This window comes from Eretmochelys imbricata, chromosome 4 (assembly GCF_965152235.1).
Source record: "Eretmochelys imbricata isolate rEreImb1 chromosome 4, rEreImb1.hap1, whole genome shotgun sequence".
Classification (NCBI taxonomy): Eukaryota; Metazoa; Chordata; order Testudines; family Cheloniidae; genus Eretmochelys; species Eretmochelys imbricata.
This window is the reverse complement of record NC_135575.1, coordinates 20,156,504-20,162,500: the sequence shown is the minus strand read 5'-3', so window position 1 is coordinate 20,162,500 and position 5,997 is coordinate 20,156,504.

Here is a 5,997-nt window from a genome sequence, read left to right as displayed (position 1 = left end):
TCCCAAATACATTCCAATACTCATATGGAACTTTTGTCCCTTACCTAGTGCCTTGTATTCACTTGCCTATCAAATTGCACACAGTTATATTGGTCATTCACTCAGCTTTTCTTCCTCACCATAAGCACTTCTTCCCCTGCGTACAGTGACAACTCATTGAGGGTAGATTCAAATGGCATCAGCATTGTGTCGATACCCTTGCTGCTTCTGCCATTTTTATCTTGCTGTGTCCTGGGAGTTTCAGACTGTGACATGGGAGGAAGAACCTTGCTATAAGAATGAGGCTAAGCTATTCCACTGAGGCAACAAGTGCCTTGATGATAATCTCATAGGAGCCAAGGATTGTGTTTGATAGTTCCTTCTGTTTCTTGAAGGGAAGCACCAAGAAGCCAGGACTGTCTCAGAAATATAATCAGAGGAAGACTGAGTGCCTCGGGATTTCCTCTCTTGTTATCTTGTGTAGTTTGCTGGTCCTGAAAGAATACCAGTAATTCAGGAAGTACTCGAGGTGATTTAACTTGTTTAAAGCAGACACTTTAATTTGTTAGTTTCTATGGCAGAAGCTTAATGTTGACTTTTCTGTAGTGTCTCTGGAAACCACTTAACTATCCTGGATTTGGATTGTTACATAGCCTTGCTTTCTGGCTTTATAAGAACACAAATCTTTTTGTAGCTGAGCTTTTTGAACTTGGAAAAATACCTCTTTAAGTATTTCTTCTCCCTGTGTGTTCATTTTAAGACTTCCTGCTTGGGCTCTAGCAATTTAAAGAATCACTTTTTCAACATTTTTGTGACAAGGTATATTTACAGTTGGCAATTACTTAGCCTACTCCTGGTAGCCTTCTTGCTAAAGATATCATTATTGGTATCATGCCATTTGCTTTTAGTAACGTGGCTGCCAACAGCAGTAGTTGGTTTTTAAATGTTACTTGTAATTATTTTAAAATGCATTTCAGAGATAGAGGATTAGTTTCAATTTGAAGTGTTTAAGTGGTTCAATTAATTGTTCTTTTACTTTCTGTTTGAAGTCTGAGATTGGTTGGTAATTTTTCTGATTGTACATTAAATGTGGTTTTATGTGCATAGTTCTTCCAAAAATAAAGGTTTTCCTCCTAGGATTCTTGAGTTGGATACAAATCTTGAGCCTATTTTTTCCCCAATGTAGCTGTAAGCAGAGTCTGTTTACAAGATGCTTCTGTTATTTCCAGGAGTTTTGGGAAAGCCTGGCATTTTCAAATAAAGTTTCCAACCAAAATTTGACAAGTCAGCGGGACCTTTCTTTCATGAACAAGACAAGCCTGCACAGTTCAGTTGCCCAGAAACTCCTTGCAGTAGCATAGCTGGAGGTTGTATAATTTTTTGTTTTAACCAATTTTCTATTTAACAATGAATGATGAATTTTTGATGTGGTGACTCTTTAGATATTGTTAATAGGGATGCTCTACCTTTTTATCTATTTTCCCCAAATCTGTTAGCTTTATTATTTCTAATAAATGTTTTATTTGTTTCCATTTAAGGGAAAAGCTAGGGTAAAGCATAACTCTTAAAGGGAACAGCTACATTGTCCTCTTGCTATTTGTATGTCCGATATACATATTACTAACATTTAATTCAGGAGAAGTAGGTGAGGCCTCACCTAGTCATAAACAGAACAGGTATATCCGCAACAATAAGCACTTGAAAAAGGCCAGCCCAGTATTTACGATCAGATCTGGCACGTTGCAATCTTCTTGTAAATAGAGTTGTTGGTTGGTATGAGGTAACAAACCCCCCACTTAGAGTAAAGGCTGTAGTGAGGGCTGTATTGGGTGTTTTATGTGCTAAGTTGTTTAGTCAAAGAACATTCACTGCACTATGAACACTGGTGTGGCTGTAAGTGCCAGAAAACAGTATCGTTCTATTTATACAGCTCCTCATTAAATGCAATCCAGTGGAGGGGATTGGGGAGTGTCCGGCAGTAGCTGTGGTATGCTAGCTGGAGCAAAACAGACTATGCCCTTACAGATAATATAGAGTTCGTTCAGTTGAGCATATCATTTAAAAAACAAAACAGAACAACCTCAATATAGAGAGGGACAATAGGTGAGGTAATATCTTTTATTGGACCAACTTCCATTGGTGAGAGGCACACTTTCGAGCTTACTCAGAGCTGCTCTTCAGGTCTGGGAAACTTGCAGCTAAATACAAGGTGGAACAGATTGTTTAGCATAAGTAATTAACACATTTCAAGGGACCATTGTAGGTGAAGTGGTCAGTTTAATACCGCTCCAGTCATGTGAAGGGGGTGGGGGGGAAGGGGGAGTGCTTAGTGAGTTATAGATTGTTGTAATAAGCCATAAATACAATTTCTTTATTCAGTCGATTTTTAGTGTCTAGCAAAGATTAATTAAAGCCACCAGGCTTGTCTTTTGAAGGTGTTGTGCGGGTTTCCTTTGAGGATGAGAACTGAGAGGTCCGTGAGTGATCACTTTGTGAAAGTGTTCACTCACAGGTGATGTGATATTTTTGTCTTACAATTTTTGAGAGTTCATTTGAGAGTCCAGTGATTCTCATTTCATGCACATAGTTGTTTTGGGGCATTTAGTGCACTGGATGATGCACACCACATATTGATAGGCATGTGTAGGACCCATGGATTTTGAAAGGTGTGATGTTGGGGGGTGTTGATTGTCACAGCAGTAGAGATATGTCTGCTGGTTTTTCATCTGTTTTGGCAGGGTGTGGTGCTGCTTTGAGTTGGTGTGTTCTGGTCTGTGGGGAGCTTGCATCTGATGAGCTTGGAGAGGTTGCAGGGTTGTTTGAATGTTAGAAGAGGGGATTCATGAAAGATTTATTTCAGGATGTGGTCCCCATCAAATATGAGTTGTAATTGTTTAATGATACCCTGTATGGGTTCCAGTGTGGGATGGTAGGTGACCACTAGGGGTGTGTGGTCAGAGGCGGTTTTATTTCTGTATTGAAGCAGGTTCTCTTGGGGTAATAGGGTAGCCTGTTCCAGGTTGCGATCTATTTCTCTGGTGGCGTGTCCTTGTTTGGTGAAGGCAATTTTGAGTATATTAAGGTATATATCCCAGACTCTCTCCTCAGAACATATTCTGTGGTATCTGGCTATAGATAACAGATTTCTGGGTTTGTTTGGGGTGGTTACTGGATCTCTGAAAAGAAAGGGTGATCTGTGGGTTTCTGGTATATAGTTGTCTGTAGGGTTCCATTGATGAAGCTGATCATGATGTCCAGGAAGTTGATACTATTGGAGGCATGTTCTAGAGAGAGTTTGGTGGGTGGGTGATAGTGGTTGAAGTTGAGGTGGAAATCTCTGAGGGAGTTTGTCATCTGTTGAGAGGATGAAAATATCAATTCACATCAGGTATATTACTGATTTTGTGGTGTATTTGTCCAGAAATTCTTCCTGAAGGTGGCCTATAAAGTTGGTATAGTCAACCAGCTTCTTAGATTTATGATTTAGTACAACAATCTGTAATCCACTAAACTGCCACACCATTTTTCCCCCCTTCCTTTTTACCTCCTGTGACTGGATGGGTGTTAACTGGCTACTTGACCTTGAATGCTCCATTGAAATCCATTAACTACTTATGCTAAGAAATCTGTTCCACCTTGTAGTTAGCTGTGACACTCAGATTATGTTTCCTAGATCTGAAGAAGAGTTCTTTGTAAGCTTGAAAGTTTCTCTCACCAACAGAAGCTGGTCTAATAAAGATATTAACTCACCCACCTTGTCTCATATCTGGGATCAACACAACTCCACCACTACCACCACCACCACCTGCAAGCTAGAGATGGCGCATTGTGGATGACAGCATGAGTGGGGGAGCTAGTGGTAGATTAAATTAGTGTAGCTGTGGGTACTTCCATCAGGTGCAGGTGTTGAATAGTGGTGGGGGAGAAAAAGAATACTTCTCACAAGCATCATTTCCCTCATGGTGCTGAGCTAAGAGCTAGTAATTTTTCTCTTCAGTCCTTCACTAGGCATGCAAATTACCTCCATGAATAGGAAACTAAAGCAAATTTATGTAAAGCAGTGAGGCCTCATGCACGATGAAGATCAGATGGTGATCTAAAATGGAAGTACTGGACATCCTAACTATGCTCCTACTCCAGTGAGTGGATGTTCCATTATGGGTAAGCATTCAAGCTTGGAAGCTATATATAATTCAAACATACCCATATTAAGGATTTAAACAATCTACATACCCTTAAATGGTAGTTGCTCTATTTTTCTTTTCTTTTTAAAGGGGGGTGATTATCAACAACTGTCCAGTCATAATGTCAGGTTTGTGGAGATGAGGGGAGAGAGGCTGTCCTAGGAGGCCCCTGTCCAAATCAGGCATTCTCTTTCCTCTGTATCTCAGAGGGAGCCTTACACAGTGTTGACTACCATCTTAACAGTGGCTCATGTACACTTCTGTTGTATTCATGCTCACACAACATCCTTGTGCCTATGACTACGGTTGATTAGGTGGAAATGTATCTAGCTTTCATTCATCTCAGGGCTGCAGCTGGAAAGGAGGAGGAGAGCTTTTACCTTGGGTCTGTTGGCTCTGTAATCATCAGCAAGTGCTATCACCCACAGTTTAGGAAGCTGTAGGTAAGCTACAGCCTTCCTGATTGCATCAGCAAGGAGCAGAATCCAGCCCAGCAGCTGCCCTAGAGGGGTGAAGTGTTAGCAAACACCCATCACCATCCTCTGTTAATGGGAGAGGGACCAGTGAGAATGGGGCCTAATCCAAGAAGTGTGAGGGTCAGGGTCCAGCCAGCCATCCTATGGCTGGTGCTCTCATCCTGCAGACAGCTTTGAAATCCCCAATTGCAGTGGACAGGAGGTGGGAAGTACAGAAGGCAGGGTGGGGTCACCTGGACATGACTGCATTCTCCAGCAAATCACCTATGGCTTCCACCAAACCCCCCCTAACCCCCTCCCCACACTTCTTGACACACAGAACTGCACAGATTCAGGCAGGTAAATGAACTAGAGCTGTAGTAGGGCTAGGTGCAATCAAAAGATCATGTGACGTTTTTCCAATTTGTCATGCAGGACTTCAGTTCCTCCAAAGTTTAGATTAGTCACCTGTGTCTGTCAGTCGTACGAGGGAATGTGCAGACTGAACGACAGGTGGGGCATGAGTGTATGGATGGTAAAAGGAGGTAGCCACATAACTGTTTAGCCCACTGCATTATCTTCGATCCAGGCACTATGCTTTTCTGGGACAATGGGTAAACATCCTCCCCTTAAAAAGTGGGGGAATGTAGTAAGAGGAGGCCCTGAAACATAAATTCTTGTATTAGAGGCCCAGTCTGAGGCCTGAAGCCTGAACCAAAGTACTTCCAGATAGTGATAAGCAGAGCTGGGTTGTGAGCCAGAGGCAGGTCACACTCACAGAAGTTGGCAAGAAAAGGTTGTTAGAGGCACGTGCACACGCGCGCATAAGCGCTAATGAGAGGAACTTGTGCCAAGATGGCGGCAAGACACTCCGTAGACATAACAAGGAACAGGCAGGTGTATCTTAAAGACAGGGTCAAAAGGACAACACGATGGATAGATTTGTTTGAACTACGATGAGAAATCTGTCCCGCAACGGTATAAAAGTAGCTCCCGGAGCGCACATCACTGCCCAGCCTAGGGGGCAGTGGAGTATCCTGCCACTGACTGAGCTGTGTCCATTGCCAAGGAGCACAAATTCATAGTATACCCTGTAGAGTCCGTAGGGAAATATTACTGTGCTTCGTTTGACAAGAAACCTGGCTTGGGTTCCTTCGTACCTTACTAGAGTCTGTGGTTTTTGGGGGTTCTCTCAGGGTCTGCTGTGTTAGCTATCTGCGCAGAGCTGGGGCAGCACACAGAGGGAACACGCACGCAGCCAACTGTTATCATCATCGAACAAGAGCGGAGCACCACACCAGTAGCTACCGACAACAACCTGCAGTTTCACAAACTACATTTTAATGAGAGAGGCAAAAAATCTGAGAGCTGGAGAGGTT